This window comes from Chiloscyllium plagiosum, unplaced genomic scaffold (genome assembly GCF_037043375.1).
Source record: "Chiloscyllium plagiosum isolate Xiang-an unplaced genomic scaffold, Cpla_swu_hap1 HiC_scaffold_45, whole genome shotgun sequence".
Classification (NCBI taxonomy): Eukaryota; Metazoa; Chordata; class Chondrichthyes; order Orectolobiformes; family Hemiscylliidae; genus Chiloscyllium; species Chiloscyllium plagiosum.
This window is the reverse complement of record NW_028270183.1, coordinates 82,947,338-82,963,388: the sequence shown is the minus strand read 5'-3', so window position 1 is coordinate 82,963,388 and position 16,051 is coordinate 82,947,338.

The window sequence follows — 16,051 nt, the reverse complement described above, 5'->3', positions numbered from 1 at the left end:
AGAGGTCAGGAAGAAGATTGCAGGTTAGCAAGGCGGTGCTGAGTTTGAGGGATTTGACTGAGACAAGGTGGGGGAGGGGAAATGAGGAAACTGGAGAAATCTGAGTTCATCCCTTGTGGTTTGAGGGTACCTAGGCGGAAGATGAGGCGCTCTGCCTCCAACCGTCATGTTGCAATTGTCTGGCGATGGAGGAGTCCTAGGACCTGCATGTCCTTGGTGGAGTGGGAGGGGGAGTTGAAGTGTTGAGCCACGGGGTGGTTGGGTTGGTTGGTCCGGGTGTCCCAGAGGTGTTCTCTGAACTGTTCCGCAAGTAGGTGGCCTGTCTCCACAATATAGAGCAGGCCACATCGGGTGCAGCGTATGCAATTGTTGATGTGTGTGGAGGCGCAGGTGAATTTGTGCCGGATATGGAAGAATCCCTTGGGGCCTTAGAGGGAAGTAAGGGGGGAGGTGTGGGCGCAAGTTTTACACTTCTTGCGGTTGCGGGGAAGGTGCCAGGAGTGGAGGTTCGGTTGGTGGGGAGTGTGCACCTGACGAGGAAGTCACGGAGGGAAGGGTCTTTTCGGAACGCTGATAGGGGAGGGGAGGGAAATATATCCCTGGTGGTGGGGTCCGTTTGGAGGTGGCGGAAATGACGGCGGATGATCCGCTGTACATGGAGGTTGGTGGGGTGGTAGGTGAGGACCAGTGGGGTTCTGTCCTGGTGGCGTTTGGAGGGGCGATGCTCAAGGGCGGAGGAACGGGAAGTGGAAGAGATGCGGTGGAGGGCATCGTCGACCAGGTCTGGGGGAAATTGCGGTCCTTGAAGAAGGAGGCCATCTGGGTTGAACGGATTTGGAACTGGTCCTCCTGGGAGCAGATGCGGCGGAGACGAAGGAATTGGGAATATGTGATGGCATTTTTACAGGGGTCAGGGTGGGAGGAGGTGTCGTCGAGGTAGCTGTGGGAGTCAGTCGGTTGAAAGTAAATGCCCGTGTTGATTTGGTCGCCCGATATAGAAATGGAAAGGTCTAGGAAGGGGAGGGAGAGGTCTGAGACGGTCCAGGTGAATTTGAGGTCGGGGTGGAAGGTGTTGGTAAAGTGAAGGAACTGTTCAACTTCCTCGTAGGAGCACGAGGCAGCGCCGATACAGTCCTCGATAATTCCATCTCTGAAACAAGCAATTTTTCTTAACATGAGAAACTGAATGTTTACACAAAAGTATCAACAATGAAAAAGAACATATTGCAGCACAACAAAGTGGAAGAAGCTAACAACTTTGCAACCATCTCCAAATCATAAATTCCTAATAGACATAATTGGAAAACAGGCAACAAACTGCAAGTGAGGATGAGAAGGTACTTTACAGTTTGAGGAACGGTAATTAGTGGGTATCTACAGCGGGTAATGCTGGTAGAGAAAAGGCTTGCGATAGGATAGTATGTTGTGGGGAGAAGAATAAGAATTAGCCACTTTGAAGGTGTTCCATGTTTCTCAAGTTGATGGGCAGCAAACCATGCAGCATCAGATGGTAGAGAATTCGGTGTTTCACGCGTAACCATTCTTCAGGAATCCCACCATTGTAAAACTTCATGGCTGATTCGACATTCCTCTCATCTACATTCCTTCCCTTTAACAATAAGCTTTCATTCACCTTCAGATCCAGAATCTATCTACCACGGCCTAAACGATAGACATAGAGTTTGTGTCCACTGTTTTTGTGACTTGAAGAACTCACAAACATCTGAGGCATAGATTTCATGCTACTCTTCATCTTCATGTCGCGCTCGTTATCCTTGTACAAATCTTTCTTGTCCTCCACTCTCCTGTGGGACGAAACAGTTGCTCGGCATTTTATCTATCAAGCTCCTGCAGAATCATTCACGAAAAGTCATAAACTGTTCCATCTACGTTCATCAGACAATCTGTCCATGACAATAATCATTCGAATGAACATCATTTGAACTGCTGCAGTGAAATAATATTTTTTCCTTAAATGTGCGGACGAAAACTACTGACAATATATCAGCTGTGGTAACACCAACATTTTGAAACGTCGATATTGTCTTCTCTAATTGTTTCCTCGGAACTTTATGAATTTTTAGTCAAGGAAAATGCCTGTAGCCTTTTTAATGACACTGTGCAAGGTTTCAGTGTACCAAGCACAAGTACTTTCAATTCCCTTTCTCCCAGCTGTGCACATCCATTTCGAACACGATCAGCGCCACTGAAGTTTACTTCCGAATCACACACCCTTCATACTTCCGTGACGTTGGTTGCTTTTAGTATAGACAATACATTTTTGAAGAATCGTGGTGTTCTATTTTTGATTGTTTCAGGTCTAGAAAATACACAGTGCTTTGCGTTTGTGATTTTTTGTATGTGTTTTGGAACTTTTGTCGATCATTGGACTTGTGCCTGATGCAAGGAATTTATGGTTCTTCGGGCTTAAATATGTCACATCAAAATTTGATACATTTCCTCCTGGACGCTCTGCTGACGATGCCAGGGGAATGACATAGTTCCTCAGTTACAAATGTGTCTCTGCAAGAGTTTGAATTTCCACGAACGCAGGTGAGACAGAAGTAAATCGAAGTGAGATGAAAGATGAATACCGATGAGTCATTGGTTGATGCATATTATACTTATTTTCATGTCAGGTAAATGCAATGCTGTGAGCTATTTTAACGTTAATCTTTAGGGAAAAAAATGAAACAAGTTAACACACAACCAGAGTGAAAGTCTTTGGAATTATTATACATAATAAACCGGGAACACAAACATCCCACAATTGTAACAGAAGGGCAAGCTGCATGTCATTCATCTTCTTATTAAACTGACACCAATCTGTTCTCTGGCAATCTCGTACGAAATCGTCGATCAAGGAGCACGAATCACAGCCACAAGCTGATTCCAGGCATCTACTGTAAATGGCGAACATTGCTTGCAAACTTGGCTCCGAAAGACACATGTCTCCTATATTGAATTACTCTGATTATGCCCGCAGTTGGTGCAGGGGAATATCATTGTGGTTGAGGGGGGTGTTGAGCTAAATAGGAGAAAAGATATGTGGGGCTTGAAAATACCTGCTAAGTTTTGGCACATGATTTTACAACAGTGATTGTTGCAGCGTGGAAGAGTGAAAATGCAACAACATTATACTGCAAAGAATCGATTAAGAGCTGGGGAAAGTGGAAACATGATGCCAATAGTCCATTCAGTGAGACAGACAAAGCCATTTTTTTTGCTGCAGTGCATGAGTCCACCATCTTCTATTGATGGTCAGTGTCAGAGTTTGGATCGTTTGCTTCACTTTTGAGAGTAGGCTGATTTTGCTGCAGCACAACGCCAGGGTTCAATTCCAGCTTCGGGCGATTGTCTGTGTGGAGTTTGCACATTTTCGCCGTGTCTGCATCGGTTTTCTCCAGGTGCTTCAGTTTCCTCCCACAATCCAAAGATGTGCTTCTCTCTTCAATTGGCTATAGGCAATTTAACTTGGCCAATTGAACAGACATGCACAGTTTTGGATTAATGAATACAAAGAAGCATCATGAAGAGAAAAAAAGTTGCTAAGATTCGACAGAATTGCAAGATATTCTTTCATAATTTTATGGAAAGAAGGTTCAGAAGAAAAGTTAACGTTCACGAAGTATCAATCGCACGACCTTTGCATGGATGTTGGAGGAAATTTATAGTTATTTTTAAGCAGTTACACATTTGTTATTACTCGGGAGAAGATCAATGTTGATAAAGAATTCTGCATAAGGTATTGGTAAGTGTTAATGTAACCAGTGAGGAGGTATTGAATAGTTAACGGGATATGATGTGACCAATCTTCATGAGTGAGTTAGGTATATCTGAATCTTTTTGCGATGCAAGGGAGGAAATTAAATGGATTAGGGCATACAGTTTAAACTCCTCTATGGCAACAGGGAAAATTTTGGGGGAATGGACGAAATTGAATAGTCTGATATGGTTAATCCAGGAATTTACTCCCGACTGACACTCGGGTCAGAAACATGGAATATACAAGACACAATTCTAAAGGTGAGGTGCTAAATTTCAATGTGGAGTTGTCAAAATGACTTTTTCAATATGACGGTAAACGTCGTAAAATTGGTAGCTTTTTTGAGAAAGTGATCGGTTGCCCCTTGTATGCGTCATTTTATGCCATGGAATCCTTCACATTACCCCTTAGAGAGTGATCTCGGCAGGTTGACACGCTGCTGTGACAATGCCCGTCTTGCTGCGCCTGTGTTGGCCCAATTCAGGAAAGGTGAACCCGACACCCACCACTCATCCTTTGTGAACATTAACTCCAGTGCCTGGCAGAGTGCTCCCGAGATCTGGATGTGATACTGAATGCAGAAATCGCAAGACTACCCCTCGCAAAATGCATTCTTCGTGACCTGGTCATTTTCTTTCCAGAGCAGAACCACAGTGATCTTCCCAATCATCGCCAATGCCGTGGCCATCCTTTGACCAATTGTGTGCATTCAGCAGATCGCAAGGGTGCATTAAAATCCAAACAGTGGTTTGTGAGAGAAAAGGTCGGCCGTCACCATCAGGAAGAGAAATTAAACCCTGCAGAATCAGGACCTCGCAGCACCAGAGAGCAACACATCTCCATCGCGGGATGAGTCGCGATGCATTCTACCCATCCCGTGTCATGGAAACTCTGAAGTAGCGTTGAGGTCTTCGGCTGTCGAAATTGCACACCTATTTGGTGACAAGCTGGAAATATCCTGCCCCCTGGCATGGTTTTTCTGGTTTACTTCAAAAAGCGAATGGTGACCCAATCTTAGGAGATGAGCAGGCCCTCCAGTGTATTGCATCTTCCGATCCTGGACCTCAATAAGACATCCTTTGATTCATTTCAACGTGGAAACCTCTTTTGGTGACCCTGCAATTAATATTTCTGCAGTAGTACAGGCCAGTGGTGGCATTGGATCACCTCTGCTCGCACAGCAAGTGGAGTGATGGGGTGTTGTCCGAAGACAACTGCCAGGAAAAAAAGCTCGGTATATGTGATGGTGCTGGGGATGATGCAGAGTCAGTCTCCTGCGAGATTTTAGAATTACCTGTGTTCCTCATCGAGTTCAACATCATCACTACTACGGAAGTCTGGGATTTTTGAGTGCAGATTCTCGCTCATCGAGACAGAGTCCTGCTGGCTTTGGTCTTCTGGAATGATTTTGATCTGGCCATCCGGTCCAGTCGTGTCGCTTGTCAGCTCTCTTCTGGTAGTCTGAAATGACCAGTGGTAGTTCCGGACATTCCTCACTAGTCTCGTCAGAAAGGCAAACAAAAATATGTTTCAACATTTCTTCGAGCACAGAGTTTTTATTTTGTTAACAGCTGCACCGTTCTGTTGCCATGCAGACTGCTGGAGCCAGCCTCAACATCTACGGCAGCAGGAAGCCGCAACACAGATTCCAGATGTTTTCAGTCTGCCTGGATGGCAAGTATTCTGTGTGCTATCTGCCCAAATCCCATACTACCCGAAGACACCTGGCTCTGGGCATGGCAGGGAGAATAATGATCTGATGAAGAGTGAGGGCAAGGGGAAGCCATATACTGCCTATCACCCGTGCGTCTATACTCGCCCCTTCCCATCTCTCAAAACAGCTATTCATCCAAAAAGCCTTCACAGTCAAAGGACCATTCTCCACCATTTCAGATAACTGTAGCAGAACACAACTACCAAACACATTTACCCTTACTCAGCCTGGCGGGATTTCTCAAGCATTTGTCCCTCCTCAACAGCCTGCATCCATTCCTGGATGAGCCACAGCAACACCCCTTCCTCCAGCATCTTTCAGGGCAACGACAGAAGTTATAAAACCTGCTTCTTATCCTTCTCGTGTTTCGTAGCCTGCGGCTATTAGATTCTTCCCAAGTGAAGTAAAAACAACGACTGCAGATTCTGGAAACCAGATTCTGGATTAGTGGTGCTGGAAGAGCACAGCAGTTCAGGCAGCATCCGAGGAGCAGTAAAATCGACGTTTTGGGCAAAAGCCCTTCCTGATTCCTGATGAAGGGCTTTTGCCTGAAACGTCGATTTTGCTGCTCCTCGAATGCTGCCTGAACTGCTGTGCTCTTCCAGCACCACTAATCCAGAATCTTCCCAAGTGAACCAACATTTTACCTGTACGTCTGTGAATTTCCCGTGAGTATGCGTTGTAGCCAAACTGTGTAGCCACTTTTCAGAATACTTCCAGTCCGTGTGCAAGCAAGACGCCGATCTTGCCGATTATTTTAGCACTGCGGCCAGATTCCAATTCCACTTATCATCACTTGGTATGCTGCAGCACTGCAGTGATTCACATCAGAAACTGGAGGTACAACATAGCATCTTCAGACGAGGCACATGACAACCTTCTGGACTTAATATTAAGTTCAACAAATCGTGAATGACTTCCTATTCCTTCCAGTTTGTTTTTAGAAATACGTTACATTCTCTGTCACGATATCCTCTCCCGTGCCCCCTTTTCCCCAGTCAACTTTCTGTTATTTACACTCAGGCACTTAGATGCACTACTGTCCAGACATCCTCACATTTTGTTCACTTAATCTGGACTTTCAACATCCTTTCGCCTCGCGATGCCAACCTCCCCAACCACTCCCCTCTATTATTGCACAAATGCTGTCCTGTTCTCTCAACTCTGATGACGCGCCATCTCGATAAGAAGCGTTGGTTTGCTTTCACACCACGGATGCTGCCTGAACCGTTGTGATCCCCAGCATGTTTTTCTTTTTAGTAGACATAGAACATAGAACATAGAACAATACAGCACAGAACAGGCCCTTCGGCCCACGATGTTGTGCCGAACTTCTAACCTAGATTAAGTACCCATCCATGTACCTATCCAAATGCCGCTTAAAGGTCGCCAATGATTCCGACTCTACCACTCCCACGGGCAGCGCATTCCATGCTCCCACCACTCTCTGGGTAAAGAACCCACCCCTGACATCTCCCCTATACCTTCCACCCTTCACCTTAAATTTATGTCCCCTTGTAACACTCTGTTGTACCCGGGGAAAAGGTTTCTGACTGTCTACTCTATCTATTCCTCTGATCATCTTATAAACCTCTATCAAGTCACCCCTCATCCTTCGCCGTTCCAACGAGAAAAGGCCGAGAACTATCAACCTATCCTCGTACGACTTCCTCTCCATTCCAGGCAATATCCTGGTAAATCTTCTCTGCACCCTCTCCAAAGCTTCCACATCTTTCCTAAAGTGAGGCGACCAGAACTGCACACAGTACTCCAACTGTGGCCTAACCAAAGTCCTGTACAGCTGCAACATCACTTCACGACTCTTGAATTCAATCCCTCTGCTCATGAACGATAATACTCCATAGGCCTTCTTACAAACTCTATCCACCTGAGTGGCAACCTTCAAAGATCTATGTACATAGACCCCAAGATCCCTCTGTTCCTCCACCTGACTAAGAACCCTACCATTAACCCTGTATTCCGCATTCTTATTTGTTCTTCCAAAATGGACAATCTCACACTTGGCAGGGTTGAACTCCATCTGCCACTCCTCAGCCCAGCTCTGCATCATATCTAAGTCACTCTGCAGCCGACAACAGCCCTCCTCACTGTCCACAACTCCACCTATCTTCGTATCATCTGCAAATTTACTGACCCACCCTTCGACTCCCTCATCTAAGTCATTAATAAAAAATACAAACATCAGAGGACCCAGAACTGATCCCAGCGGAACTCCACTTGTAACTGGGCTCCAGGCTGAATATTTACCATCTAACACCACTCTCTGCCTTCGACCGATTAGCTAGGTTTCTATCCAATTGGCCAAATTTCCCTCTATCCCATGCCTCCTGACTTTCCGCATAAGCCTACCATGGGGAACCTTATCAAATGCCTTACTAAAATCCATGTACACTACATCCACTGCTCTACCCTCATCCACATGCTTGGTCACCTCCTCGAAGAATTCAATAAGACTTGTAAGGCAAGACCTACCCTTCACAAATCCGTGCTGGCTGTCCCTAATCAAGCAGTGTCTTTCCAGATACTCATAAATCCTATCCCTCAGTACCCTTTCCATTACTTTGCCTACCACAGAAGTAAGACTAACAGGCCTGTAATTCCCGGGGTTATCCCTATTCCCTTTTTTGAACAGGGGCACAACATTCGCTACTCTCCAGCCCCCTGGTACCACCCCCGTTGACAGTGCAGACGAGAAGATCATTGCCAACGGTACTGCAATTTCCTCTCTTGCTTCCCACATAATCCTAGGATATATCCCGTCAGGCCCGGGGGACTTGTCTATCCTCATGTTGTTCAAAATGTCCAACACATCTTCCTTCCTAACAGGTATCTCTTCTAGCTTACCAGTCCATTTCACACTCTCCTCTTCTACAATACGGTCCCTTTCGTTCGTAAATACTGAAGAGAAGTACTTGTTCAAGACCTCTCCTATCTCTTCCGACTCAATACACAGTCTCCCACTACTGTCCTTGATCGGACCTACCCTCGTTCTCGTCATTCTCAGGTTTCTCACATGCGCATAAAATGCCTTGGGGTTATCCTTGATCCTATCCGCCAACGATTTTTTATGCCCTCTCTTAGCTCTCCTAATCCCTTTCTTCAGGTCCCTTCTGGCTATCCTGTATCCCTCCACTGCTCTGTCTGAATCCTGTTTCCTCAACCTTATATAAGCCTCCTTCTTCCTCTTTACCAGACATTCAACCTCTCTCGTCAACCAAGGCTCCCTCACACGACCATTTCTTTCCTGCCTGATAGGTACATACATATCATGGACACGTCGTATCTGCTCTTTGAAAAAGACATTCCAGCATCTGCACCAATCTGCTCCTGCTAGGTTTCTGCGTGTTCTGCACAAGTAGCACATGCAGTGCTCTGTGATTGGTCTCTGTTTAGATAATGGTTCGTCCTTTGTTCTTTCTTCCAATCTGAATAATTTATAACGTTCCCAGGTCATTCTCAAATTGCCACCATTTTACTCTATAAACTCTGACTAACTATTTGTAAACTGTTTCTTTTGGTCTCGCAATTGTTGTTGTCTAAATATTTTATAAACATACCTTTTCTTCCTCCCTCACGTCACTTCTGCACATTGTAAACTGTTTTGGTCCCAGCATGGAGTACTCTGGAGCTCCAATTGCCATGGGGAGCTAATCTGACAAATAGGGCTACTCCTCACTTGCTATTTCCTGCCCAGTAGATAATTCCATATCTCTCCCAAAAAAGAAATAATAGCACCGTGGCCTTGTATTTTGTGTCGTGACCTTTAATTAAATATCTTACCGACCGCCGTTGAGGAGTCCAAAAATAACTCATCGCTTGTTTCCCCTTTGCCCACTCTGGTGAGAATTCCTCAGAAACGTTTAAGACAAAGTCAGACAATCTGACATTCATGAAATGATGTTGACTTTCCCTTACTATGCAATGATTGCTTTTGAAATATTATACTCTTGCAATCGAACAATTTAGATTGAATTAGATTAGATTAGATGACTTACAATGTGGAAACAGGCCCTTCGGCCCAACAGGTCCACACCGACCCAGCAAAGTGCAACTCACCCAAACCGATTGCCCTACATTTAGCTCTTCACGTAACACTACGGGCAGTTTAGCATGGCCAATTCACCTAACCTGCACATTTTTGGACTGTGGCAGGAAATCGGAGCACCCGGAGGAAACCCACACAGACACAAGGAGAATGTGCAAACTCCACACAGGAGGACTGTGACACAATTGTTTACATTACTTTGGTAATGATAGATAGTAGCTTAATTGGCCAACGAATACGTTCCCGTTTTGAATACTGGCGTCAGAGTGGCTGTTTCCTCAGCCTCCAATGCTTCGACAGAGTCCAAGTATTGTTTCCATGCTTTCCTTCTGGAAATACTCAGAGATTCATCAAATACCTCTGTGACGACCACGTTTGTGCTCTTATGATGTAATCCATCCAGACTACGATACCTTTCTGCCTACGATTTCGTTAGTTCATCTAATGCATCTTCTCTCCTCATAATATGTAATGACTCCTCTGTATCATGCAGTTTTAATGGTATTTTTGAAGTGCCTTCAATCGTCCTGACAGACGCAGAGTATTTGCACACTTGCGGCATAATTTCATCTCGGTCTTCAGAGTTGTCAATTTATCATTCAACTTTCGACTCTCCTTCACTTCATTAAAGCTGTGTTTGGCTTTTTGTGGAAGCTGTTTTTTGCTGACTTACTTGTTTGCAGCCATTTTCGTCAGTCCCGGCGTTGCTCTCGCCTAACTTGGCTCCTTGCCTTGGGTGGCCCTGGCGTGCTAAACTATTCTGTAACAATCACATAACTTCTAAATATATCATATAACACATGAACTGTTCATCTGTAGAATGTGCAACTCAGTGAGACGTTAATAACGGGCGAAAGTAATAATTGGACTGTACATTTGCGTAAGGTCTGAAAACCTCGTTATGTATAATCTTGGCAAGGCCTCGGACCCTGCCATGTGTTTGCTCACGAAATCCTTGTGGAGACTATCTTGCGGTTCTATGTCTGATTTAGCAACTGTCAGCTCGGCCTATATGAATCCATGGTGTTCTGGAGTACTTTGGGAAGCACAGGACCGTAACAAGGAAATTGATGCTCCCCATGATATCGTGCATTAAGGTTTGTCACAGCAGAATGTCTGAGCCCAGAGATTCTCTTCAGCACTTAAATATCTACGAGAATCTTTCATCCTTAGGAGGACAGAGAGTTTTTTTTTGGTGGGAGCCATGAATAATGTTCTTATGGGTCTGTTCCTGCTGCCTTGCTGTCATTCCTGGTTATCGACACACTCAGCATGCTTTCGCCTACACTATCCATATGTCAGAGTAATTAGCTTCATTTAACTTTAACACATTTGTTTAAGATTGGAATTTCATACTTCTAACTGAATATTGATTTTTTTATGTTGTGATCACTAATTGAGAGGGAACCTTTTTCTCGAATACAATGTAGAAATCTGCATCATTGTCCATTACCAAACCCAGGACAGGCTATTCTTTATTTGCTTCCTCGGTATGTTGCTCCATGAAATCATTCTTAATGCACTCGATGAAGTAATTCTCACAGCTGTCCTGTGGGTTGAATAAACCAATCAACATGGAAATTCAGACATCCAAAATTATTGCTCAATCATATTATATGGGTGCAGCATGACTCCGGTTCGAGCACTGTTTTCTCCAACTCTTATGGTCTGGGTTTTCACATGTTTGTCGATCCTCTAGCATACCACTGACAGAAAATACGGGCCCGATTCTTCCTCACACCAGTTAGTGAGCCATATCCGCTCCCTTTCACATGCTGTATAATGGAACTCAGGAAACTTATTGCCATGAAATGTACTGCTCTTGATCCTCGATGCTCCAACGCCAGACCTCAGAAAATCAAATGTGAAGGAGTCAGCATGGGAATCTTTCCAGACGTCCACCAGGTTGAAGTATGTGACGAAATCCCTCATTACCTTGGCAAACAGAGAACAGATTGGACACTGTGACGTCAATCTGATACTCGAAGATGTATTTAAAATCCCTTCCCACTGAATAACATGAGCATTTCTCCATGGAACCGAGGTAAGTGGACACTTCTTCAAAGAAGCATATATGCCTTGGCCTGAATACAAGAGATAGCAGTTTTAGATGAATCGTTTGGCATTTCACCAGCGAGTTTACATTCAAGATGATTAGCTGAAAATGTGGGACCAACTATGCAGTCACTCCGTGCAAATTGTTCATGAGGTGTTTCCATAAGCTAGCAGACATGTGTGACAGAATATCATGAAGCTTGTGTTTATCTGTTTTAAACTTGCGCTCGTCAACACACTCGCCCAGTTGTCAAGATCCCTTTGTTCTCTTAAGATAATCTTTTTCGCTGTTCAATATAACGTCATTTTTTGTTTCACCTGTAATGTTTTAATGAAGCTGTAACATCTTGTAGCCGTACACTAAATAGAGAAGATCTGTAAGTAGTCTTTGTCTCCTCAGTTTAGAAAATATGTTTTTTTTAATTGCAGGTAGATCACTGAGAGTGCAGTCAAATCATCTTCGGTGTGAAGAGATTGTTATATGAGCAAAGCTTATACAGTTTGGGACTCTGCTCGTTTTAATTTAGAAGTTTAAGACAGGCCTCTTTAAATATATGGGTAACAGAAATAATGCAATAATGTTTGCAGTCTTGGGAATTCAAAGAACAAATAGCATAGTCCCAAAATTAAGTGACACAATTTTTACACTGAGGTGAGTAGGTAGTTCTCTCTCTGAGGTTTCTGAGGCTTTGGAATTCGTTGGAACAGAATGCTTTTTACAATATATGTTAATAATATAGAAGATGGTATCAGCAATAACATTAGCAAATTTGCTGATGATACAAAGCTGGGTGGCAGGGTGAAATGTGATGAGGATGTTAGGAGATTACAGGGTGACCTGGACAAGTTAGGTGAGTGGGCAGATGCATGACAGATGTAGTTTAATGTGGATAAATGTATGGTTATCCACTTTAGTGGCAAGAACAGGAAGGCAGATTACTACCTCAAAGGAATCAATTTAGGTAAAGGGGCAGTACAGAGATATCTGTGTGTTCTTGTTCACCAGTCAATGAAGGCAAGCATGCAGGTACAGCAGGCAGTGAAGAAGGCTAATAGCATGCTGGCCTTCATAACAAGCGGAATTGAGTATAGAAGCAAAAGGTGCTTCTGCAGCTGTACAGTGCCCTGGTGAGACCACATCTGGAGTACTGCGTGCAGTTCTGGTCTCCAAATTTGAGGAAAGACATTCTGGCTATTGAGGGAGTGCAGCGTAGGTTCACGAGGTCAATTCCTGGAATGGCGGGATTACCTTACACTGAAAGACTGAAGCGACTGAGCTTGTATACCCTTGGGTTTAGAAGACGGACAGGGGATATTCTTGAGACGTATAAGGTAATGAAAGGATTGGACACTCTGGGAGCAGGAAACATGTTTCCGCTGATGGGTGAGTGCCGGACCAGAGGACACAGCTTAAAAATACGGGGTCGACCAATTAGGACAGAGATGAGGAGAAACTTCTTCACCCAGAGAATGGTGGCTGTGTGGAATGCTCTGCCCCAGAGGGCAGTGGAGGCCCAGTCTCTGGATTCATTTAAGAAAGAGTTGGATAGAGCTCTCAAAGATAGTGCAATCAAGGGTTATGGAGACAAGGCAGGAACAGGATACTGATTAGGAATGATCAGCCATGATCATGTTGAATGGCGGTGCAGGCTCGAAGGGCTGAATGGCCGACTCCTGCACCTATTGTCTATTGTCTATTGTCTTTAGGGGCGGGATCTTTGTCTATGATTAAGACAGAAATATCGATTCTTTGTCAGTAGAGGAATAGTCATGACTGAGAAGATGCGCGCAATTAGTTAGGATGAATGTGAGAACAACAATAATCCTTTTGAACCGTTGAGTAAATTCGAAAGCAGAATAGTCTATTACTTTAACGATTACCTATTGTATAATTAAGATCTTGTTAAATCAGGTGATGCATATATAATAAGATAAAGAGTCATCTGTTGTGGAGTCAGTCTTCTGTGATTTACGAGGTTAACAGTTAGACAGACATAATCTAGTACTTTGACGCAAAAGAACAATTATATGGTAACGTTCAGTTAAATGTGATACTTACAACATGAAACGAGAACTAAATATTTTGTGAAGGTACCTGTTGCGGTTGTAAAAGCACAAGGCTAAGCCTGGATGAAGGAGACACGACCCATAAAGTGGGAAATTGCTGGTCAGATATAGTGCAAATGACACTGTCACAGAAGGAAGGAGTGACAGACTCCTACAGAAGTGAAACAGTAACTTCGGGCCAACTTGTTCATGGCGACCACGTTTTCTGAGCTCAACTAGCCCAATATGCATGCTTTGGATTTTATTCCACGAAGCCTTTCCTATCCATGCACCTGCTCAAATCTCTTTTAACCGGGTCAATATACCAGATCAGTAATGTGACCTCTTTGCCTCCTATTTAACAGGATCAACGATCCAGCCTATGCAGCCTTTCCTTATCACTCAAAACTTCCAGTCTAGGAAAATGCCCTGGAAGTCTTTTTGCATCCATCTCAATCTAATAGCAATTTACTTAGAACTTTTAATCACCCAAACATAATATGCCTTCTGAACACCTGAACATAATGCTCTAAAGCAAGGTGTACCAAATGCCTTCGTCACTACCTGTCTACCTGTGATGCTGAGAAAAAAAAAGAACTGTGCACTTGCACCCCTCAGTCTCTGTGTTGCACAACGCTTTATCATTAACTACATCAGTCCTGCCGTGCTTTGTCTGAACAAGGGGAATCAACTGGCAGTTATCTGTTTTAAACTGCCACTCGTCAACACACTCGACCAGTTGGTCAAGATCCCATTGTACTCTTAAGATAATCTTCTTCACTGTTCAATCAATCACCATTTTATGTTTTATCCGCGAAGTGACTAATCATTCCTCCTAACCATTCTTCCAAATCAGTCACATAAAGTAGGAACAACAGAAGACCCAGTAGCGATACTAGCGACACTTTGATATTCACAGGCTTCCAGTCTGAACAACTAGCCTTTCACCCTACTCTCTACTACCGTCATGTCAAACTTGTGTCCAAATATCCAACTCTCCTTAGATCCCATGTGATCTCATCTTACAAACAATGTATTCATGCCGAAACTTGTTAAAAGCTTTCCGAGCGTCCATGTCAACATGTCTATTGCTCGGCCTTTATATATCTTATTGAGAACCTCCTCAAAAAAGACAATAAATTTTATGAGATAAAATTTTCAATGCACAACGATATGCTGACCATTCATAATCAGTCCTTGACTTTTCAAGTGCAGATAATCTAATCTGAGTAAGATTAGGGACAATCAAAGACAGAAGTGGGAAGTTGCATGTGGAATCTGAGGACACAGGAGAAGTGATTAGTGGATACTTTTCGTCAGTATTCACACTGGAAAGGGGCAATATTAGTGAGAATATGGAGATGCAGTCTCCTTGATCAGATTGGAATGTGGTTGACAAAGAAGAGGTTTCAGCAATTTTGGAAGAACTGGAAGTCGATACCACCGCTGAGCCGGATCAGATTTATCCGCGGATTCTGTGGGAAGCCAGGGAGGAAATTACAGAGCTTTTGTTTTTAATCGTTATGTCATCATTATCATCCTCCCACAACACTGGAGAATGGAAAATGCTATTCCCTTGTTTCAGAAGGGAGTCCAAACAACCCTGGTGATTAAAGACCACTGAGTCTTTCTTCGGTTGTGGTTAAGGTTCTGGAAAAGGGTCTAAGATACTGGATTAATAATAATTGGGAAAGGAATATTTTAGTTAAGAATAGTCAACACTATTGTGAAGGGTTGGTTGTGCCTAACTAACCGTATTGAGTTCTTTGATAAGTTGACAAAACAGGTGGATGCAGTAAAGCAGTTGATGTAATGTATTTGGACATCAGTAAGGCGTTTGATAAGGTTCCATTCGGTAGTCCAATATACAATACAGAAAATATGGGTCACTTACGGGTTTGGATCGCAAACTGACTAGCTGAAAGAAGACAGACGGTGGTGATAGACTAGAAATTCCATCCTGGAGTCAGTTACCAGTGGTCTGCTGTAGGGATCTGTTTTGGGGCCACTACGGTTTGGCATTTTTAACGGTGATCTGGATGTGGGCGGAGAAGGATGGGTTAGTTAATTTGCAGAATGCCCTGAGGTAAGAAGAAATGTGGATACTGCCAAAGGATGCTGTGTGTTCCTGAGGGAGACAGATAAAATGCACAGCTGGGCTCAGAAGCGGCAAATGGAGTTTAATGCGGAAAGTGAAAGTTAGTTCACTTTGGAAGAAGTAACAGCAATGCAGAGTGCTGGGCTAATGGTAAATTTCTTGGCAGTGCAGATGAACAGAGAGATCGCGGTGTCCAGGTGCATAAATCCTGGAAAGTTGTCGCCCAAATTAATACGATTGTGAAGAAGACTTTTAGTGTTTTGGCGGTTGTTGATATGGGGATTGCGTTTTGGAGCCATGACATCA